At 43.0% G+C, this 24,653-nt stretch overlaps 1 protein-coding gene across 2 annotated transcripts in view; it reads right to left on the reverse strand.

Annotated features, from left to right (window-relative positions):
• Positions 1-24,653, reverse strand: part of TBK1 (TANK binding kinase 1) — an 89,844-nt gene that overhangs the window by 724 nt on the left and 64,467 nt on the right. The window contains exons 22-23 of one of the 2 annotated variants that reach the window (XR_010116605.1): positions 14,894-14,980; positions 11,188-13,055 (exon numbers count right to left, since the gene is read on the reverse strand). The exons of the other annotated variant lie outside the window; for it this stretch is intronic. The gene's annotated coding sequence lies outside the window, so the exon portion shown is untranslated. Of the gene's footprint in view, positions 1-11,187; positions 13,056-14,893; positions 14,981-24,653 lie in introns of those variants that run through there. 2 annotated transcript variants of the gene reach the window in all.

Raw genomic sequence — 24,653 nt, forward strand, 5'->3', positions numbered from 1 at the left:
ATTTAAACCTAGACTATCTTGGCCTCCTCTGAAATTCAATCATGATATCACTGAATATCTTTCACAAAGACAGGAGATTAGGCTACAATACATTTTTTTTTCTTTTTGCAAGTTTTAAATTAAGACAACATTGGCCGGGCGCTGTGGCTCATGCCTGTAACCCCAGCACTTTGGGAGGGCAAGGCGGGTGGATCTATTGAGCCCAGGAGTTCAAGATCAGCCTGGGCAACATGGCGAAACCCCGTCTCTGTTAAAAATACAAAAATAAACCAGATGTGGTGGTGGGTGCCTATAGTCCCAGCTACTTGGGAGGTTGAGGTAGGAGAATCGCTTGAACCTGGGAGGTGGAGGTTCCCAAGTGTAATCCCAAAGTGCTAGGATTACAGGCATGAGCCACCACACTGGCCTTACTTAGAAAAAAAAAATTTCAGCCTGGGCAACATGGCAAGACCCTATCTCTACAAAAAAATACAAAAATTAGCCAGGTGTGGTGGCACACACCTGTAGTCCCAGCTACTCGGGAGGTTGAGTTGAGAGGATCGCTTGAGCCCAGAAGGTCGAGGCTGCAGTGAGCTGTGTTCAACCACTGCACTCCAGCCTGGGCAACAGACTGAGACCCTGTCACCAAACGCAGTGGTGCAATCACAGCTTACTGCAGCCTCGACCTCCTAGGCTCAGGCGATCCTCCTGACTTGGCCTCCCAAAGTGTTGAGATTACAGGCATAAGCCACTAGCACAGCCTCACCTATCAAATATTCAAAATTCATACATGTTGTAGCATATATCAGTTCTTTATTTCTTTTTACAGCTGAATAATATTCCTTTATATGAATGTAACACATTTTGTTTATTCATTCATCTGTTGATGGCCATTTAGGCTGTTTCCCCTCTTTGGCTGTTATAAATAATAGCCAAACATTCATGGACAAGTTTTTGTGTGAACGTAATGTTTTCCATTTTCTTGGGTATATACCTTGGAGTTGGATTGCTGGGTCATATAGTAATTCTAAGTTTAACTTTTTGAGGAACTATCAAACTGTTTCCAAAGTAAGTATTTTAAAAACATTTACCTTAGCCACATTAAGACACATAAATAAGAGCTGCCACAATTTTATTCACCAGCAAATAGATTTCTCTCATCAAGAGTCTAGTAATGTAACCCACTCAAGACAGTTCTAACATATTGAAATTTTTAAGGAGCCGTCTTAAGAAAGAACTCCAATTGGCTTCAGCTGTAAACTTCACATCAGATACTACTTAAAATGAAGCCATTAGTCTGCAAACTATCTCATTGTTTCTAAAATTATAACACAGGGTTAAGCTTCAGATAAAACAGGCAGTAAGGAGAGAAGCAACGGCAATGAATGAATCTGAACTCAGTTCTCTGAAGATACGTATGTAAGCCATCGAGATAAAAAGACCATTCTATGGGCTATGAGTGATGGGACTGCCTGAAACCCACATGTCCACAATATTCCATCATACAGATAGACTATATTAACAGATTTAATAATAAATTATATTAACTGATTTAATAATAAGTTTATTATTGGTCTGTCTGTATGATGGAATATTGTGAAGTGATCAGTAAATAATGTTGGAGAATAATAATATTTAATGGTATGAGAAATTTTTTTTTTCTTTTGAGACAAGGTCTCACTCTATTGCCCAGGGTGGAGTGCAGTGGGCGATCACAGCTCACTGCAGCCTCAACCACCTGGGTTTAAGCAGTCCTCCCACCTCAGCCTCCGAAGTAGTTGTGACTACAGGCATATACTACCATGCTTGCCTAATTTTTGTATTTTTTGGAGAGATAGGGTTTCACAATGTTGCCTAGGCTGGTCTTGAACTCCTAGGCTCAAGTGATCCGCCCCCTTGGCCTCCCAAGGTGCTGGGACTACAGGTATAAGCCACCGCACACAGGCAAGAAATTGTTAATGGGAACAATCAAATTACAAAAGAGAAGATATGTTATGATTCTGCTATGGTTTGAATGTGTCCCCCAAATTTCATGTGTTGGAAACTTAATTCCCAAATTCATGTGTTGATAGTATTTGAAGGTGAGGCCTTTGGGAAGTAATTAGGATTAGGTGAGGCCATCAGGGTAGGGCCCCCATGATGAGACCGGTGGCTTTATAAGAAGAGTAAGAGACACCTGAGCTCACACACATGCTCTTGCCCCCTTGCCATGTGATGCCCTTTGCCATGTTATGATGCAGCAAGAAGGACTTCACCAGATGCCCCTTGACCTAGAACTTACCAGCTTGAAGAACTGTAAGAAATAAATTCCTTTTATTTTTTAATTACCCATTCTGCGATATTCTGTTATAGCAATGCAAAACATACTAAGACAATTCCAATCTTTATTTTTATTGAGATGGAGTCTCGTTCTGTCACCCAGGCTGGAGTGCAGTGGCACGATCTCGGCTCACTGCAACCTCCGCCTCCCAGGTTCAAGTGATTCTCCTGACTCAGCCTCTTGAGTAGCAGAGATTATAGGCATGCACCACCAGGCCTGGCAAATTTCTTGGTATTTTTTAGTAGAGACGGAGTTTCACCATTGGCCCAGGCTGGTCTCAAACTCCTGACTTCAAGCGATCCTCCCGTCTCAGCCTCCCAATGTGCTAGGATTACAGGCATGAGCCATGGCGCCTGGCCCCAATTTTTAAAAATATATACATAGAAAAAAGATAAGGATATATGCCAATGATCAATTCTAATTATGTTTGGTTGTTGAGATTACAGAGATTTTATGTTTTGTGTTTTTTTGTGTGTGTTTTCTACAGAGCTCATGTAATTATTTTATAATCAGAACAATATTATTTATAAAGCATAATAGTCATGATGGTGAGAATATTATAATTGTGAGAAATGGCACAGTTCTCAACTAAAAGGGTGGCAATTAGAGCTGAAGATGGAAAGTCAAATTTGACAGATGCCTGAAAACCAGTGTTATGGGCTGAGTCGTGTGCCTCCAAATTTCAGAAGTTGAAGTCCTAACCACTAGCACATCAACAGGTGACTGTATTTGGAGACAGGCCATTTAAAGAGGTAGTTAAGATGTAATGAGGTCACGTGGATGAGCCCTAATCCAATATGACTAGTGCTCTTACAAGAAGAGGAAACTAAGGCCGGGCACAGTGGCTCATGCCTGCAATCTCAACCCTTTGGGAAGCTGACATGGGAGAATCGCTTTAGGCCAGGAGTTTGAGACCAGCCTGGGCAACATAGGAAGAGATCCCATCTCTACAAAAAATAGAAAAATATTATCTTAGCATGAGGCCACGCACCTGTAGTCCCAGCTACTTGGGAGGCTGAGGTGGGAGGATTGCTTGTGCCTGGGAGATTGAGGCTGCTGTGAGCTGTGATTATGCCACTGTACTCCAGCCTGGGTGACAGAGTGATCTTGTCTCAAAAAAAAAAAGAGGAGGAGAGTAGGACATAGATAACACACAGGCCAAGACGAAGAGGAGGCCATGTGAGGATGCAGCAAGAAGGTGGCCATCTGTAAGCCAAGAGGAGAGGTCTCAGAAGACACCAAACCTGCAGACACGTTGATCTTGGATTTCCAGCCTCCAGAACTAGGAGAAGAAGATTTTCTGTTGTTTAAACAACCCAGTCTGTGGTATTTTGTTATGGCAGCCCTAGAAAATGAAGACAGCCAGTATTGTCAGGATTTTGATATGGGAAGAGAGGACTCTAAAATGACTTCCCGGTTGCCTTTCTTAAGGTAAAGACACTGATTGAGTTCTGGGTAAAGATTGAGTTCTGGGCAGTTTAAGCTTCAGATGCCAGTGGAACTGGGCAGAGATGTTGAGTAAGAAGTTGGACGTGTGAATCTTCAGGAGGGAGAGCTGAGATGGGGTTGGGAGATTGGGAGTCGTTTAGCTTATTAAGTTGTATGGGAAGTCAAGGGTGTGACTGAGAGCAGTCTGAGAGAGGGTGACCTATTTTTGGAAAGAGCACAGTTTGTGTGTCAGACAGACTGGCTTTGAATTCTGTCTCTACCTCTTTTTAGCTGTGAGACTTTGCACCCATTACTATCCTACTCAGAACCTCAACTTACTGTTTGTGAGACAGAGGGGATAGCAGGGGCCTCACGGGGTCTTATGAGCCTTAAATGATGTACATGTTAAGTTCTAGAATGTTCTAGAGTTGGAGTTTACACAAACTGGCAGCTATTTCTATTTTAGTAAGAACTAGGGCAAGGAGAGAATACTGCTTCTGAAGAGGTGCTCAGAGGAAGGTGAGCATTGAGGGGGACCGAGAAGGAAAAGTCAGAGAGATAGGGGGAGAAATAGGCAAGAGTGTGGGGTAAGGAAGTCAAGATCCAAGAAGGCTTCAAGAAAACAATTGGTCAGCAATGTGATGTGCCATAGAGAAGTCAAGAAGATGAGCACGGAATCCAGCACAGGCGATCTGGCCGTCAGGAAGTCTAGGGGCAAAGAGACCTCGCCTTGAAGTAAATGAGAGGTAAGGGAGTGGGTTTGTAGGCGTAGGCCATTTCTTCAAGAAGTTTAACTGTGTTCTGCCAGGCAGTGGGGTGAGTAATAGGACTGGATCTTGCCTGCAAAGAACAGAGATGTGACCACCAGCTATGTATTTTATTATTCAGTAAAACATAGATGTGATATTGAAGGGAAAGGGGCACTGAATCCCTCACCTGCCTGCTTATCTTCTGTTTTCTACCCAAAATGGAACTAGAACTGAAATCCTATATAATTCCTTATTTAAATTCAAAATAGAATGGGATATATGATTCATTTCAATTCCTTATACCATGTGCTTCTCCTTTGAAGACTATGCACCATTTTTTTAAGTCCCCAGGCTCTCCTTTCTTATTTGAGAAATAGAATAAAGTTATTATGTTATTATTTATGTGTGTCTATGTGGCAATAAAACCAACACAGACAAATTGAATTAGAGAGCTGTGTGCTGGTCAACAGTATTCTAAGAGGGAATTCACTAACAACACAGGAAACATTTATTCTTTTGATGCATTTTTGTTTCTCCATCATAATTATTTTTAACTTTTATCTCTACAATGTCAGCCTACAACAGACCCACTATTTTCTTCCATTAAAAACCTACTTTAAAAAAGTGAAAACAGGCTGGGCACGATGGTTCATGCCTGTAATCCCAGCACTTCGGGAGGCCGAGGCGGGCAGATCATGAGGTCAGGAGATGGAGACCATCCTGGCTAACAAGTCGCTACTAAGGTGAAACCCCATCTCTACTAAAAATACAAAAAAATTGGCTGGGCATGGTGGTGGGCGCCTGTAGTCCCAGCTACTCGGGTGGCTGAGGCAGGAGAATGGTGTGAACCCAGGAGGTGGAGCTTGCAGTGAGCTGTGATTGCGCCACTGCACTCCAGCCTGGGCGACAGAGCAAGACTCCGTCTCAAAAAAAAAAAAAAAAAAGTGAACACAGGCTGGGCGCAGTGGTTCACGCCTGTAATCCCAGCTCTTTGGGAGGCCGGGGAGGGCGGATCACCTGAAGCCGGGAGTTTGAGATCAGCTTGACCAACATGGAGAAACTCTCTCTACTAAAAATACAAAATTAGGTGGGTGTGGTGGTGCATGCCTGTAATCCCAGCTACTCAGGAGGCTGGGGCAGGAGAATCACTGGAACCTGGAAGGCAAAGTTTGCAGTGACCCGAGATCACGCCATTGCACTCCTGCCGGGCAGTAAGAGCAAAACTCCGTCTAAAAAAAAAAAAAAAAGTGAAAACAAAACCTGTGCATGTCCAGACACAGTGGCTCATGCCTGTAATCCCAGCACTTTGGGAGGTCAAGGTGAGAGGATTGCTTGAGCCCAGGAGTTCGAGACCAGCCTGGGCAACACGGAGGGACCCTGTCTCTACAAAAAAATACAAAAAATTAGCTGATGTGGTGGCGTGTACCTGTAGTTTCAGCTACTCAGGAGGCTGAAGTGGGAGGATCACTTGAGCCTGGGAAGTTGAGGCTGCAGTGCACCATGATTGCACCACTGCACTCCAGCCTGGGCAACACAGCAAGACTGTGTCTCCAAAAAAAAAAGGGGAGCTATTTATCCCTTATTGTAAATGTTGTTTTTTTTGTTTTTTTTTGTTTTTTTTTTTTTTTAGAGACAGAATCTCACTCCATCAACTAAGCTGGAGTGCAGTGGCGTGATTGCAGCCTTGAACTCCTGGCAGGAGCCACAATGCTTGGCCATAAATGTAATTTTAATAGAATGGAATGCTCTTATACGGTCCACCGATTTACGGTATTAGCACTGACTTATAAGACTCAAAGGAACTTTGGACTGCCATCTACTGAATTTCATCTATATTAAAAAGTATTTTTCTTTTTTTTTTTTTTACATGTAAACGTCTCTGAAATGAGCATCCATTTTATCATCAATGACATGACGTGCTGAAATTGACTGCATTTACCTTTCTTAGTGGTACATAAAGTGACGGCGTACGTCGCAATAGACGGTGCCTTAGAGATGAGGAAATATGGTAATGCTGTGCCTTACTACTAGGCAAGCTATTCTAGAAATACAACTACTTACTGGTGTTGTAACAGCCTCTAGATAATGGTAGTAACATGGTCACATGGCAAACACACAGCCTGGCGACATTTTCTATAGCTTTGCATGAAGACAGGCATCTCGCTACCCACAAACAAGCAGGTCATGGCTTAAGATCCGGTAGAATTCCTCTTCAAGTCCATTCCACCCCTTCCCACCCTAAAAATACACATTGTCTCTCTCTGTCTCTCTCTTCTCTCTTTCTCTCTCATACACACACATACACCTGCTCCTTGTGAGCTCCCTCCTTCCTCCTACCAGCCTTGCAGAGGTCCTTACTAGCCTTGGGGTTGGTCATTTATCAGCCACTGGTGAGAGTAAAGTGGGAAATCCCCTCTTTTACTTAATATTTAATTTATTTTCTTTTATTATTCTATTTTATTTTTGAGACAGGATCTCACTCTGTCGCCCAGGCTAGAGTGCAGTGGCACGATCACAGCTCACTGCAGCCTCAAATTCCTGGGCTCATGCGATCTTCTCACCTCAGCCTCCCAAGTAGCTGGGACCTTAAGCACACACCACCATGCCTGGCTAGGTTTTTTGTTGTTGTTGTTGTTGCTGTTGTTGTAGAAATGGGGTCTCCCTATGTTGCCCAGGCTGTCTTTTCTTTTATTTTTTTAGAGACAGAGTTTTGCTCTGTTGCCCAGGCTGGTTGTGCAGTGATGCAATGATAGCTCACCACAGTCTTGAACTCCTGGGCTCAAGCAATCTTCCTGCCTCAGTCTTCCAAGTGGCTGAGACTACAGGTGCCCACGACCACACCCAGCTAATTAAAACAAAATTTTTTTTAGAGGTGGGGTCTTGCTGTGTTCCCCAGGCTGGTCTCAAACTCCTGGGCTCAAGCAATCCTCCTACCTTGGCCTCCCAAAGTGCTAGGATTACAGGCATGAGCCACATTGCCCCGCCTTGATATTTAATTTCTGTTAAAGCTTTATTTAGATTTTGTTAATAATAAAGATCTACCCATTTCCCGAAGCCGCAGGAAGCCCCAAGCTCTACCAAGCATTTTATAGGTGCACTGCTATTACCTGGGCACCTCCCACAATTCTCCTTCCAGGACTGCAAGCCTGCATGCATTTTCTGTTGCTTCCTGAGAAAGACCTGGGAGCCATGGCTTTAGCCTGAAAGTTCTTGAGTCTTTTTAGGAAGAATCTGAACTGCAAAACACTTGTCCTTTATATTTATAACTGGTCAAAATAACGCTGGAGTTAATGTTACATCTGTTATGGCAAATGAAACCTCCTGAGCTGTCTGGTAATAGAAAGAAGCTGCAGAACCCTGTTGTCTTCATCTTTTGTTTAACTCATGCAACATTTGAAAGCACATTTGCCTACAAGAAATAAAACTTACTTGTGAAATGGCTTATAAATGAACTCAGATGACAAGAAATCAAAACAGCCGGCCTGGCTGAAGCATTCATCCCTAGCCCTGAAAGCCAGCTGAGTCTTTCTGTAACATCAAAGGCACAAACAATTGAACCAACATGGGGACTTATTCTGTCCAGCAGCCCTGGTGCCCTCAGACCATCCGAAGCAAGGGTAACCTACCAGGTATGTGAGTTTTCTTCACCTGAAAGTTGACTTTGCCCGAGAGCTTGTAAATCGCAGTTCCCATCTTCGAGCCCAGCCCTGCTGTGCAGCAGAGTACAGAGACAGCTGATGGTGACAGGCTGAGCCGGCCAGGCCTGGCTGACCTGCGTGACTCAGAGCCCACCAGGGAGCAGGCCCTCGGCCTCTCTTCACTCCCCGGCTTCATGTATTTTTCCAAGTGGTCACCAGCATGCTCAGCAACTCTGCTCACAGGGAGCGTCAAATGTTCACACCTGTCTCTGAGACGTCTCTGAGACGGCAGTGTTGATTGGAGGTGCCTGTGGAGGTGGTTAAGGCCTCTGGACTCAGACACTTTAGGTGAGCTGTGTGACCTTTGGCAATGTATTTAACCTCTCTGTGCCTCCATTTCTTCTCTAAAATGAGAAAAATAATAGTTCCCATCTCACTGAGTTCGCTGTTGCTGTTGTTTTTGAGACAGGGTCTCCCTCTGTTGCCCAGGCTGGAGTACAGTGGCGTGACTCGGCTCACTGCAGTCTTGATCTCCTAGCTGAAGCAATCCTCCTACCTCAGCCTCCCAAGTAGCTGGGAACATAGGCAAGTGCCACCACACCTGCCTAATTAAAAAAAAATTTTTTTTTTTGGTAGAAATCGGGTCTCCCTATGTTGCCCAGGCTGGTCTTGAATCCCTGGACTTAAGCAATCCTCCTACCTCGGCCTCCCATAGTGCTGGAATTACAGACATGAGCCACCATGTCTAGCCCTCACTGAGCTGCGATACATATGAAAAGTGCTTAGAATGTTAGCACCATAGTAAGTGCTCTGAAAGGGTGAGCCATTGAAAGAAACTCTGGATGTTTCTTGTTCAGAAAATTTGCATTTATGAGCAGGGCTGCTGATTGATTGGGGTACTGCTTTCTAAATATTTCCAAGAATACTAGGAAACTCCACTTCACATGATAGGTTAGATCACAATTCCCAGTGTTTGGAGGGAAAGGCCCACTATAATAATAGTCAAGAATTAAGAGGAGAGGAGAGACTGCTCAGCAGCATTCTTCAACCAGGCCTGTAAATAGGGCTGCTTTCTATTTGAACCCGCAGTCGGCAATCCATCCTGAGGAGGGGCAGAGCTGCTCAGTGTTGCCGTTGACTTGTGCTCAAGCTCTTTTGAAGCGTTCTCTCCCAAATGGCTGCCTTTTTAATGGTTAGAAACCTATGGGTAGCTGTCCTTTTCTCTCCCTGATCTCCCACTTTTGTTGACGATGAGGCATTTTTACCCCTTGGTGAAACCCTCTGAGGAAGATTGCATTGCTTTACTTTTCTGGTGTCCTGAGGCAGAGGAGAGTTGATTTCACCAAAGCCAGATCACATAGAGGGGAGGCCATCAGGATTGGGTGCAAACCCTCCAGCAGCCCCAAAATAGCATTTCTTATTTTCAGCTGGCTGTGTCACTTACCAGCCCTGTGATCTGGGTTCTCACTTTTCACATCTCTAAAACAAAGGGGCGTTCCTAGAAGACCTCCAAGGTCCCTGTAAATTCTCTGCTTTCTTTTGAGGTTCTGCAATGGGTGTTTACACACCCTAGGGAAGGAGGGAGGCTGTGGAATCACACAAAGCTACAGGCTAAACATAGCTCATCTTTCTAGAAAGGCAACATTATTTTTTATATTAAAACAAAACTGGGAGTTATTATGGAATACAATTCAAAGTTCCCAAGATTTTTAAAGAAAAAAGTGAGGTTAAAAAAATGTTCATTTTGGAAAAAATAGTGGTGACGGTTGCGTAACACTGCGATTAACATTAATGCCACTGAATTGTAAAATTAAGAGTGGCTAACATGGCAAATTTTATGTTATATATATTTTTCACCATAATAAAAAAATTAAAAAGCAATGTTCAGGTAGACTAGAGAGTTCAGAAATAAACTCACACATACTTGGTCAACTGATTTTCAACAAGGGTAAAAAGGTACTTCAGTGGAAAAAGGATAATTCCCTTAAAAAATGGTGCTGAGACAATTAGATATTCATATCTTTGTTGCATATTATTTAATCAACTTTGATCTATACCTTGCACCATATATAAGAATTAATTCAAAATAGATCATAAGGCTAAATGTAAAACCTAAAGCTATACAATTTCTAGAAGAAAACATGGGAGGGAATCATTGTGACTTTGAGTTAGGCAAAGATTTTCCAGGTAAGATGACAAAAGCACAATTCATAGAAGAAAAAATTGATAAGCTAGACTTCATCAAAATTAGGAACTGCTCGCCAAAAGATTCATTTAAGAGAAGGAAAAGATGAGACACTGAAAGTAAATATTTGCAAATCACATGTCTGATATAGGAATATATAAAGAATCTAAAGACTTAACTAGAAACCAAGTAACCCAGTTAACAAATGGGCAAAATACATAAACAGACTTCACAAAAAAAGACATCCAGATGGCAAATAAGTACATGAAAAGATGCTCAATATTATTAGTCACTAGAGAAATGCAAATTCAAACCACAATGAGATGCTACCACACACCTATTGGAATGGTTGAAATGAAGATGTGACAACACCACATTTTGGTGAGGATGTGGAGCAACTGGAACTTTTTCTTATAGAATGTAAAGTGATACAACTACTTTGGAAAAACAGTTTGTTAAAAAGTTAAATATACATCTACCATATGACACAGCCATTCTATTCCTACGTATTTAACCAAGAGAATGGGACGCATATGCCCGTACAAAGGCTTGTACACAAATATTTATAGTAGCTTTATTTTCAATAACCTGAAAGTGGAAACAACTCAAATGTCCATCAACAGGAAAATAGATACATTGTTGTGCAATGGGCCAGGCACGGTGGCTCACATATATAAATCCCGGCACTTTAGGAGGGTGAGCTGAGTGGATAGCTTGAGCCCAGGAGTTCAAGACCAGCCTAGGCAGCATGATGAGACCATGTCTCCATGAAAGAAAAAAAAAATTGTTGTGCACTGGAATACTATTCAGCAATTAAAAATGAATTATTGATGCACATACAATACGGATAATTACACTGAGTGAAAGAAGCCAGACAAAAAGAATATATAGTATCATTCCATTTATATAATGCCCCAAAAGATGCAAACTAATCTATAATGACAAAAAGCAGATCAGAGGTTACTTAGAGGTGAGAGGGATGGAGGAGTGAACAAGAAGGATTACAAAGGGACATGGGGACACTTCTGGAGTGATGGATTTGTTCATCATCTTCATGTGGTGACTTCCAGGGTTACAAAGTCAAGCTCTTCTGAGATGGGAGTAGGTTGGTAGAAAAGTTTGCAGGGTCTCAGTTAGCAGAATAAAAGCATAGTACTAGCAAGAAAATCTCTCACCAAGATGGATTGTCACAAAATATGATGGCTGAGTCCTCTGAAACCTCTCTCTCCTCTTTGTTTGTCATAGGAATACTTTGGGTGAACAACATGTTCGTTAAGTTTCTCTGTATTTTTCCAAAAATATTTTCCAAATCATATTGCCTATTTTATTGATGAGAGTATTTTGATTGTAAGTAATAAGAAATCTATCTCAATAGATAAGCCAATAAGGGAATTTATTGGCTCACATACTGATAAGTATAGTGATAGATGACATTCAGGTATGGCTGGGTCCAGGAACTCAAACAAGTTCATCGATTCTTGATCTATTTACATCTTTCTGCTCTCCTTTCCTCTTGATGGTGCCATTGCCAGGAAAGTCTTCTCTCGTGGTTGCAGGATGGCTCTCAGCAGCTCTAGGCCCACAGCTAGAAGACAGAGTGCTTACTTTCCTCAGAGTGCAGGATTGGCTCTGACTGAATGGACTTACAGCAAATGTCTATGTCTAGGTGTTAGAAAATGCTGATTGGTCAGGCTTGGGTATGTGTCCACTCATGGATCAGCTGCAAGTAAGGCATAAATGTCTCTCCAAGGAAAATCAGATATCTACTACATCTTCAATATTAAACCCTTAAAAAACAGTAATAATTAGCTTAATGTGGTGCTCAGTTTTATTTCCTGAAGACTTGACTTTTGTAAAGTAATTGCATTTGTATTAAAGATACTTCGAATTGTGGACTCACATGATTAGAAAAGACATTTAAGGTCTAAGTATTCAGTTTAACAAGTTTCCTATCTCCTAATACATTGAAGCTGTGGTTAAAAGCTACTTGTATTTCATGGCATATGATCATTCAACCTAGGGAAATGCACCATGAAGTAAAAATAAAAGCTACCTCTGTTGTATTAAGCATTTTCTCTAGCTAGTACTTAATTTTTTCAGCAACCTGTGGGGATGTTACAGATGAGGGAACTGAGGTTCCAAAAGGCTGAGTAAGCTGCCCAAGGTCAAGCTTTCGAGTGGTGAGGCGGGTTAGAACCCAGGCCCATCTGACGCTAAAACTCGTGCTCCCAGCTGCTGTCATCCTTGGCAGACTCCTGTCTCCAGCATCATCGGTCATTGCGAGTCACAGCTGCTGGGGGCCTGGCACGTGGCACTGCTAGGGCTGGGCCTCTTCAGCCTCACCCGCCCTGTGCACCGTTATCCAGCGCCCACCCTGGGTCTGGAAGGGGTGAAATGAGGTGAACCTATGCTTTCAACGTCCTCTTCTGCTTAATGCTAAAGGGAGGTTTCCTTTGTAGCCTATTTAATACATAAGGTTTCTTTCAGTTTCCTAATGTCAGGCTAACAAAAGGATGTTCCTTTTTCAGTACTTTCCAATGTGCCTTTGAAGACCGCAGTAAAACCAGCAGGTTGATGTGAAATAAAGAGCCCTGGCCTAGTTAGAAAGAAATCTGAATTCCTGTATTTCTGGCTTTTCCAGCAACTCCCTGCGTGACCTTTGAAAATCCACTTAACCACTCTGAGCCTCAGTTGCCGGAACTGAAGTTGGATGAGATCGATGTTTCCTGACAGTGGTTGACATACCATGGTGGTACCTAAAATCAACATTTTGAAATTTTAGTAGTTATGTATCAATATCTTTTCTTTCTTTTTTGAGATTCTTTCTTGAGACAGGGTCTTATGTTCTGTTTCCCAGGCTGGTATGCAGTGGTGGGATCACGGCTCACTGCAGTCTCCACCTCCTGGGCTCAAGCGATCCTCTCACCTCAGCTTCCCAAGTAGCTGGGACTACAGGTGTGCACCACCATGCCCCACTAATTTTTTTAACATTTGTGTGTGTGTGTGTGTGTGGAGAGACAAGATCTCACTATGCTGCCTAGGCTGGTCTCAAAATCCTGGATGCGAGCAGTTCTCCTGCCTTGGCCTCCCAAATTGCTGGGATTACAGGTGTGAGCCACCACACCTGGCCTGTATCAATTTTTTTAAATTTAAGTTTATTTATTTATTCTTTGAGACAGAGTCTCGCTTTGTCACCCAGGCTGGAGTGCAGTGGCTTGATCTCACTCAGCTCAGTGTAACCTCTGCCTCCCAGGTTCAAGCGATACTTGTGCTTCAGCCTCCCAAGTAGCTGGGATTACAGCCATGTGCCACCATGCTCAGCTAATATTTGTATTTTTAGCATAGATGGGATTTCGCCATGTTGGCCAGGCTGGTCTCGAACTCTTGGCTTCAAGTGATCTGCCCACCTTGGCCTCCCAAAATGCTGGGATTACAGGCGTGAGCCACCACACTCAGTTGCTGGTATCAATTTTAATGTTTTAAAAATATAACCGTATATCAAATAATTCCCCAGGCATCACTTTTTAGGATGATGCTAAAAAAGGGGGTAAGGTATTTAGTAAAAATACTAGTAGAGAGTTATGCAAGTATGGCAAAAATTGTGAAGACAGCCTATGAATGACATTTGGGAAACACTGGATTGGGCAGGAAATGAGAGCTATCATTTATTGTGCACTTACTGTGTGCCGTATTAGTGTACTTGATATGCATTAATTTATTTAATTCTTAAAACATCCCCAAGGAATAGGTACTGCCGTTATCTTCTGTTCTTATAGAAGAGGACACTGGGGTACTGAAGGGTTAAGCTGCTTTCTTACGGTCATATGCCAACACATGGCAGGACCAGGTTCTAACCTCAAGCCCTGTTCTTAGTCCGGTTCCCTGCGGGAGACCTTGATTGAGTGCGAAGGACTCACTGAGACTCAATGATACGATTCTGCAATTCAGCAGTTCTCAGAGGAGGACAGCATGAGCTTCAGCTGGGTAACTTGTTAAAATGCAGATTCACTGAATCCCCACGTTCATTGCACCACAATTCACAGTAGCCAAGATAATCAACTTAGCTGTCCACGGACAGATGAATTAATCAAGAACATGTGGTATGTGTACCTGGTGGAACACCATTCAGCCTTTAAAAAAAAGAAGGATTCTGCCATTTGTAGATAAATGTGGAGAAGTTCAGTGCAATAAGCCAGGCACAGAAAGACAATTACCACATATTCTCACTTCTATGTGGAATTTAACAAAGTTGAACTCAGGGCCAGGCACAGTGGCTTACGCCTGTAATCCTAGCACTTTGGGAGGCTAAGGCAAGAGGATCACTTGAGGCCAGGAGTTCAAGACCAGCCTGTGCAACATAGTGAGACTCTGTCTCTACCAAAAGTTTTAAAAAGTTATCCAAGCAACGTGGCATGTGTCTATAGTCCCAGTTACTCAGTAGGCTGAGGTGGGAGAATTGCTTGAGCCCAGGAGTTTGAGGCTGCAGCGAGCTATGATCACACCACTACACTACAGCTTGGGTGACAAAGCAAGACCCTGTCTCTAAAAAATTAAAAAAAAAAACAACCCATTTTAAAAAAAGTTTTGTACTCACAGAGGCAGAAAGTAGAATAGTGGTTACCAAAGGCTGGGGGTTGGGAGGCGTTAGGGGAGATATTGGTCAAAGGACACAAAATTTCACCTAGACAGAAGGAATAAGTTTGAGAGATTATTGTACAACATAGAGACTATAGTTAGTAACAACGTATCCTATACTTGAAAATTGCCAAGTAGATTTTAAGTGTTCTCGCCACAAAAAAATAAGTATATGAGATGATGCATATATTAATGAGGCTGATTTAGCCATTCCACAATAAATACATATTTCAAAACATCATGCTGTATACCATAAATACATACGTACATAATTTTTATCTGTCAATTAAAAATAAGAAGTAAATAAAAATGTAGATACGTAGTCCCTTCTCCAGAAATCCTGGCACTTACATTGTCCGGGTGTGGAAAAGCAGTATGAATAATCACCCCAGGTAGTTCTGAGGTGGGTGGACCTGCAGTCTCATGGTGAGAAATGAAGGCAATTCTAGGAATCGTTAGAATAATGAGTTCTGTTTGGGAGATGAGCTCACTACAGACACCTCTCCCTGTTCACCTGGCTTGTCACTCCCACTTGTGACTCTTTGCAGCCTCTGGGATGGAGGTAATGTGCTAATGATGTGCCTCTTTCAATACTGTCTTTCACACGCATCACAGTAGCAGTGAGGAATCAAATGGCCTTTATTCTCATCTATTCTGACAGTAGATCTATATGCTTCTGATCACACTACAGTAATATAAGAAACTCCAAAGCAGAAAGCAAGAAAAAAAGTAGACTTTGAAAATGAAATGTTGAAGCAAACAAATTCTGGGTCTGCAGGAATTTCGCCCACGCTCACCACTGCCACCTGCCAGCCCATTTTCCCATTCCGCAGCCGAGGTTCATTATGATCTTAAGTAGGCCAATGAGATGGAACTGAAAAAGGCTGAAAATGAAGTAGGAGAATGTGTATGACTGTTCATATGAGACAATGAGGAGAAGAGCTGCCTGACCCAGGCATGGCTTTGCCAGTCAGGCCTGCTAAAAGGAGATGCAGGGAAAACAAAAGGAAAAATAAGTGAGGATGCTTTCATAGCATCTAAAAAGAAGGAAGCAGTCTTCTAGTTATAGTCCCCCTCAGACCCACAATCTTGAAACCAGATTTTAAAACATACACAAATATCTGCAATTCAGAGTAGAAAATGGCAATGAGCATCACAAAAGTAGTTCAAATATTTTCTTTTTTATTTTTCTTAACACGGAGTCTCGCTCTATCGCCCAGATGGAGTACAATGGTGCAATCTTGGCTCACTGCAACCGCGGCTTCCCAGGTTCAAGTGATTCTCCTGCCTCAGCCTCCAGAGTAGCTGGGATGGCAGGCACACGCCACCACTCTTGGCTAATTTTTGTGTTTGTAGTAGAGATGGGGTTTCACCATGTTGGCTATGCTGGTCTCAAACTCCTGACCTCGGGTGATCCACCCGCCTCGGCCTCCCAAAGTGCTGGGAGTACAGGCGTGAGCCACTGTGTCCGGCCACTACAAATATTTTCAAAGAGGTGTAGAGCAAGTTTGATGAGCAAATGAAAGAAAATATTTTCACGACTCTAAGACCTGATGCCTAACAACTGGATAAAGAGGATGAAACTGGAACATGAACTCTTCAGCTTGCCATAGTTTTCACCATTTCTGATTTTTCTTTCACTCAACTCCTTTTATTCATTTAAGTTACGCTGGGATTCCTACGAGCATAAGAGTTTGCAGTCCTTGGTTCCGAGCATGATATGGATGCTAATGCACTTGCTGCAGAGGATGTGATGAGACTGGCCATGTGGACCAGACTGGCATGGGCCTTGAATCTATGCAAAGGAGTTTGCACATTAAAAGTCAGTGGTTCTCAACTGGAAGGTGGGCCCCTTTTTAGACCCGGGCACCTTGACATCACTGAGAGTATAATAAGAGGTCTTCTTCTGGGGGTGTGTTGTACGTGAGAATGTCGTGGAGGTAGAACAACGGCTGAGAATCAAAGCTGTAGGCGGTAGGGAGCCACAAAACAGTGTGACTCGGGAATGACGTGAGCATACTTGAACTTTAGAAACGCCACTCTGGGGAAGCTTGGAGGACAGAGGGAAGAGGGATGATTAAGAGCAAGTACAGGCTGGGCGTGGTGGCTCATGCCTGTAATCCTAGCACTTTGGGAGGCCAAGACGGGTAGATCACTTGAGGTCAGGAGTTCGAGATCAGCCTGGCCAACATGGTGAAATCCTGATTCTACAAAAAAAAAAAAAAAATTGCGAGGCATGGTGGCACACCCCTGTAGTCCCAGCTCCCTGGGAGGCTGAGGCAGAAGAATCACTTGAACCCAGGAAGAGGAGGCTGCAGTGAGCCGAGATTGTGCCACTGCACTCCAGCCTGGGCAACAGGGCAAGACTCTCTCAAAAAAAAAAAAAAAAAAAAAGAGCAAGTACAGCTAGCAAGCGGTGATGGCAATCTGGGTGGGATTTGGGAGCCTTCTCTCTACCACCAGCTTCCCCATTCCTCCCTGAATTAGTCACCCTGATGAGCTCAGGAACTGGGCCGTGGGGCAGGAGATCAAACTGAGGTGATGAAGTCCTCTTTATTGAAAACATTTGTCCCTTGGCGGGTGCAGTGGCGTGTTCTTGTAATCCCAGCTATTCGGGAAGCTGAGGTGGGAGGATTGCTTGAGCCCAGAAATGTGAGGCCGCAGGGCACTGTGATCACACCTGTGAATAGCCACTGCACCCCAGCCTGGGCAACATAGCAAGACTCTGTCTCAAAAAAAAAAATTAAATTGAAAACATTTGTTCTTCTTGCATTTTTTTGCCCTTTTCCTCCAGTTACAGGAGGAGGAAGGGTAGGACAAAGGGTTTAAAGAGTCCTGGTTTCTGGTCTTAGTCTGCAAACGACTCTGGATCATATGCAAATTCGGGAGCTGGTCTTCACAGAGAGCTCCCACTGAAGGCTGCTCGACCTGAGGGGGTCAGGAGGGAGCTTTTTGGAATCTCAGGTGACATCTTTATCCACAAAGTAATGCCTGTACAAAGAAGCTTATTTTTTCTTTTTTATTTTATTATTTTTTTTTGAGACAGAGTCTTACTCTGTTGCCCAGGCTGGAGTGCAGTAGTGTGATCTTGGCTCACTGCAGCCTCCTCCTCCCGGGTTCAAGAGATTCTCCTGTCTCAGCCTCCCAAATAGGTGGGATTACAGGTGCCCAACACCATGCCTGGCTATTTTTTGTATTTTTCATAGAGATGGGGTTTCACCATGTTGGCCAGGCTGGTCTTGAACTCCTGACCTCAGGTGATCTGCCTGCCTCAGTCTCCCAAAGTGCTGGGATTACAGGGTTGAGCCACCGTGCCTGGCCAGAAGCTTATTTTTTCAAGCAAATCAACAGAGAAAGCATTCCAGAAAAAGAACAGGGCAGCAGTTTTAAAAAATATGGGCATCTTCTTTTGCCCTGGCATGAGTCAGCACTCTTTCCCACCGAGGCGGCCCTGTGCCTGATGACTTGGGCTTGGGGGATGTCGTTGGTGGAGAAGCAACACTCTTTTTCTGGATTTCCAAAGGGTCCCAGCAGCCCGGAGGAGTGGCAGAGGAATGGAAATGAAGATACACTTTTCCCCACCTTTCCCCCAGGAGCCTATTAGTTCTATATATGTTTTGTTGCATCTTAACCCCCTACTGGGACAGAGAAATTTCTGTCCTCCCAGCCTCTTTAGCTGAAACCAAGTAGCTGAATGGCTATGACAATAGCCAAAAGGATAATTTAGGTGGGTGAGACTTGCAGTTTTTAAATTTCTTGCGCTGAGACTCCTGGCACACAAGTTTCATAGTCCTTGTATGAATCAACTCGCAATCCTCTTAGTAAAAAAATCTAAGAAGGCAGATCATTCAAACAATCTGGTAGCTGCAATCCTAAAATGGCTTTTGACAAGAGACTTGGTAGGTGCTTGTGCTTATGTGTGGGTAACATTTGTGCTCTTTTGTGCATGTGCTGGGCTGAGTGGGAGGAGGAGGGAGGGTAGGACAAAGGGTTAAACATTTTTAACCACATATTTCATCATCAGCATTGAGCATGCCCTAGCGTGCTAAAGGACAGTGAAAAGGGGTCCCTGCTGATTTCTCCCCACATCCCCCCAGCAGCAGCTGGGAGGAAAATAATAGATTTGACATCTGGAGAACAGAAGTTCTTTTGCAATTTGTTTTTTATTTTATATGCCCTCAATAAAAAGAAAGAAATGAATAGTTTTGAGCCCGGAGAAGATCCACCCTGTAACATAGACTTTTTGATATTTTCAAAGATGTTCATTCTCCTTTGACTGAGCTTCCCAGATCTGTCTGGAAAACCATGTCATAGAAAACAGTTCATTTCCAGAGGCATCTGCTTTCATGCCTCATGGTGTTCCAAAAAAGTTTACCGTGCCTAAAGAACTTCAAGTGTGAAACTCAAAATGTGAAGCTTCACAAGTTGAGCGTTGTATAATTTCACAGACTCCCTTCTCCAATTGAGATGAATCAACCAAGCCAGCAGAAGGGCTGTGTTCCCAGCATTTGGGAGAAGAGACCCCAGAGGGTTCTGAAGGTGGGAGGAGAGCTCAGACTCAGGCACTGCTGAAACTAAAATTTACTTCTTCTGAGTATGCCTCTTTAAAGCTGTGTGACCTGGGCAAATTATTTACCCTCTTTGAGCTCCTGAAACCTCTCCTTTGGTCGAAATAAAGAGGGGTGGGGAGTTATAATACAATGTTTCAGTGTAGAATACAGACATAGAGCAGCCATCCAATAAATGGCACTGACAGGCACGATGGAGCTTTGGAAAACAGTCACATAGACTCATGGAAGAAGGGAAACATTACCCACAATCTTGATACCTGTGGAAACGATTCTTTCTTCCTTGTGCATAGGTGATACAACCCACGTGTCATTTTCAGCATCAGATTATCCAGTGAGGACTTTTGAAATTAAAAGACAGACTTCTCTGACTTTAGTTTTGGCCCAGGGAGATTTACCTACTTTTAGAGTTGATGTCTTCTTTGTGTCTCTGACACCAAGGACATACTCATGAAGGGATGTGGTACAGAGCAGGAGGGGATGAAAGAACAGAAACTCTGACATTGGGATCTTAATCTCAGCCTCACAAGAGGAACTTTGGGCCTCTTTCTCCTGCCACTGCCCAAGGAGTGGGGATGGATTTCTCCATCAAAGAATATCACCTACCTGTCCACTTTAGGAGCACACCTGCTACAGGGGAACAACTGAGCGTCACTACAGGGAAGGGCTGAGGAGGGTAGTCCCAAACATCAGAGGCATTGCTTGGGTGGGTCAGCTCGGGGAGCGGCACTGGGCCCAGGTCTGGATGAGGTGGGGTCACAAGTCTCTGCACCCTTTCAGACCATAACAGGGAGCTTGTGCACTAGTTGAGGTACCCCAGTCTCCACATCCTTCTACAGATGATCCGACAACCGTTTCCAGCTCAGTGCCGTAAATGTGGCTTAGTCCATTCACCTTCTCTGTCTGTAGATCTCTTTCATCAGAAGGCTACATCTGGAGCCCTTTAGGATGCTGTTTAGCCACTTGACATCACTTTCAGTTACTCTAAAGAAAGGTCATCTCTAGCTCCTTTGGGGTCATAGATGTTTAAAGTCCATCTATTTTAAGACTTTAATGTAGACTCCCCAGGAGATGTACCAACACCTCTAATTTCAATCGGTCGTCTTGGTTTTTTGGTCCTTCTCTTTTTTTTTCCAATGTCCTTCTTTCCATTATGACCTCAATACTTTTTTTTAGCTAGCAGGAATAGTAACAGAAATCCAAAGCACTGAAACACTAAATTCATATTTAATACATATTTCTAGGTTTCCAGTCTGGGAACCTACAACATATATGTGTATATATATGTATGTGTGTATCAGTGTGTGTATACACACACATATGTATGTATACACACACATATGCACACGCGGGCGCACGCGCGCGCACACACACACACACACACATATATATATATATATTTGGTTTAAAGAATCAGAAATTAGCCGGGCGCGGTGGCTCACGCCTGTAATCCCAACACTTTGGGAGGCCGAGGCAGGCGGATCATGAGGTCAGGAGTTTGAGACCAGCCTGGCCAACATAATGAAACCCCATCTCTACTAAAAATACAAAAATTAGCCGGGCATGGCGGCGTGTGCCTGTAGTCCCAGCTACTTGGGAGGCAGAAGAATCGCTTGAACCCAGGAGGCGAAAGTTGGGGTGAGCTGAGATCACACCACTGCACTCCAGCCTGGGCAACAGAGCGAGACTCCATCTCAAAAAAAAAAAAAAGTCAGAAATGAGCAGATGTCTTGAATGCACCATTATGGCTAGATTAGAGGCTAACATCTATTGAGTACTTATTGTGTGCCAGGTTTCAATCTAAATGCATGATCTCTATCAACCCACTTAATCTTCATGGAGGAAGCCTGAAACATTAGTACTATTATTATCCCCATCTGACAGACAGGGTGAGGAACTTGATCAAAGTCACGTACACAGAAGGCAGAGGGAGGGACTGGGATTACGGACCCAGGGAGTTTTGTTCTAGAGCCTATACTTTTAGCCACAATGCTACTCTGCCTCTTAAATCTCTTCAGAGCTTATATATATAAATACATACACATATATACATGCACACACATATAGGCGCTTATAAACACATATATACATGTTTATATATATAAACACTTTATTGAGATATGATTGCCTAATTAATCTTTTAAGTATAGTCATAAAAAGAATAGGGAGTATAAGGAAGTTTCCCCATTTCCCCCTGTCCCAACTTCAGGTTGGGACAAGTGAATGTGTGTATATATATATTTACTTAGATTCATTTCCTTGAGGTAGAGTTTACATACAATAAAATGCACAGATTTCCAGTTGGGTCAATTTTGATGCACAGGTAAATCACATCCCAATAAAATGTAAAGTAATGACATATCGACCTTCATGATGGCCCTTCCCAGTCCGTCCTCCTCTCCTCTGTCCAGGCAACCTCTGATCTGATTTCTATCATCCTAAGAGTGTGTGTGTGTGTGTGTGTGTGTGTGTGTGTATATATATATATACATATTTGAGACGGTCTTGCTCTGTCACCCAGGCTGGAGTGCAGTGGCATGATCTTGGCTCACTGAAACCACCACTCACCATGCTCAAGCGATTCTTGTGCCTCAGTCTCCCAAGTAGCTGGGACCACAGGTGTGCACCACCGTGCCCAGCTAACTTTTCTAGTTTTAGTAGAGATGGGGGTCTCTCCATGTAGCCCAGGCTGGTCTTGAACTCCTGGACTCAAGCTATCCTCCCGCCTCAGCCTCCCAAAGTGCTGGGATTAGAGGTATGAGCCACCACACCAGCCCAGAGCTAATATATTTTTGAAAATAATATGAGGGAGATGGGAGAAAGGACTTCAAATCATATACCCATTCACAGTCATGTGACTTCTTGGGGTTTTGAGCTCTAGTCATAGAATAAAAGTAATGAACCTGCCAGTATTTCCCAAAATGTGTTCCCCGTTGATTATATATTTGATAAAATAAAGGTATCCCCATCACACTGTTGTGTCTGTTATCTTTCAGGGTCCTCTCCCTTTGGACCATCTCTCTCTTTGAATATGTCCTTTGTGTTTAGGAGGTATACAAATGAGACAGAGACAACAGGAGCATGTAGATATGCTGAGGCCAAAATTACATTCGAATAAGTCTGGAAACAATGGTTCAACAAACTTAAACATTTTTTTTAACTGCAGAACAACATAAATGTGCTAATTTATGTTGGGTGTCTTCGAGGAGGAGATTAAGTATACAATGCTTCTCAGACTCATCTGACCGAAAGATCCTTTATGACGGTAATATGGCTTGCATGTTTGTCCCCTTCAAATCTCACATTGAAATGTAATCCCCAGTGTGAGGATGGATCCCTCATGCATGGCTTGGTGCCATCCTTGCGGTAATAAGTGAGTTCTCACTCTTCATGTGAGATCTGGTTGTTTAAAAGAGCTTGGAACTTCCTTCTCTCTTTCTTGCTCCCTCTTGCCATGTGATACACTGGCTTCTTCTTGGCCTTCCACCATGACTGGAAGCTTCCTGGCCTTCACCAGGAGCAGATGTCAGCACTACGCTTCCTATATAGTCTGTAGAACCATGGGCCCATATAGCCCTTTTTTCTTTAAAAATCACTCAGCCTCAGGTATTTTCTTTATAGCAATGCAAAAAATGGACTAACAGATGGAGTATATGAAAGAGCAGTGAGTGTTCTGCCAACCACAGAATGTGATGAATTGAAATTCATCCTGCAAGATTTTGCTTCCTTGTTTTTTGTTCTCATTAACTATGAATGATTAATTTTTTTATCTTTTTAATTATTTTTTATTTTAAAAACACATTATTGAGTTATGATTGCCTAGATAGTCTTTTAAGTATAGTCATAAAAATAATAGAGAGTAAAAGGAAGTTTCCCCATTTTTCCCTGTCCCAACTTCAACCCCACTTTACAGAGTAACCAATGTCTAGAAGTCTGATATGAACTTTATAGCTATATAAAGTGAGTGTGCAGCTGGATGCGGTGGCTCATGCCTGTAATCCCAGCACTTTGGGGGCCAAAGTAGGAGGATCACTTGAGCCCAGGAGTTCAAGACCAGCCTGGGCAACATAGCGAGACCCCATCTCTACAAAAAGTACAAAAATTAGCTGGGCATGGTGGTGTGTGCCTGTAGTCCTAGCTACTAGGGAGGCTGAGGTGGGAGGATCGCTTGAGCCCAGGAGGTTGAGGCTGCAGTGGGCCATGATTGTGCTACTGTACCCCAGCCCGGGTGTGTGTGTATGTATGTATGTACGGTATACCTACTTTTCTGTGTGCAAGTGGCATCATACTTACGTCTTGCCCCGCAATCTGTTCTCTCTCTTATCCTTTCATAGCAAGAAATTAGTAACTCCAGGTCTGTTTCATTCTTTTTAGCAGCTTTGTAATGTATTTTGATATCTGGTAGGGTTAGTATCTTCTTTCATATTCTTCCATGTTTATTCTTCCAGATGAAATTTAGAACATTTTATTTTGTTTCCCCCAAAATATTTTTTGAATTTTAATTGTGACCACATCAAGATTATCGCTTAATGGGGGGGGGAGGAATTAATATCAATACAATATTGAATCCTTTCATTAAGAACAAAGGATACCTTTCTATGTAAATCATATTTTATGTTCCTAAGATGAATTTTTAAGTATTTCTCTGATAGGCTTTTACATGTCTTGTTAGGTTTATTTTTTAGGTATTTTGTTACTTCACTGATATTACAAGTTTGTTTTTTTGTTATTCTTGGTTATTATTTTTATAAAGAAAAACTATTAGTTTTGGTATACTAGTTTTACAAATAGATACCTTATAGGATTCCTTCTTTTCTTTCTTTTTCCTTTCTTTTTTTTCGAGATGGATTTTCGCTTTCTCACCCAGGCTGGAGTGCAATGGTGTGATCTCAACTCACTGCAACCTCCGCCTCCCAGGTTCAATCGATTCTCCTGCCTCAGCCTCCCGAGTAGCTGGGATTACAGGCATGCACCACCACACCCTGCTAATTTTGTCTTTTAAGTAGAGATGGGGTTTCACCATGTTGGTCAGGCTGGTCTCTCACTCCTGACCTCAGGTGATCCGCCCGCCTCAGCCTCCCAAAGTGCTGGGATTGCAGGCGTGAGCCACCGCACCCGGCCAGGATTCCTTATTTTCAGTTAATTAATTTT

Source organism: Symphalangus syndactylus, chromosome 17 (genome assembly GCF_028878055.3).
Source record: "Symphalangus syndactylus isolate Jambi chromosome 17, NHGRI_mSymSyn1-v2.1_pri, whole genome shotgun sequence".
Classification (NCBI taxonomy): domain Eukaryota; kingdom Metazoa; phylum Chordata; class Mammalia; order Primates; family Hylobatidae; genus Symphalangus; species Symphalangus syndactylus.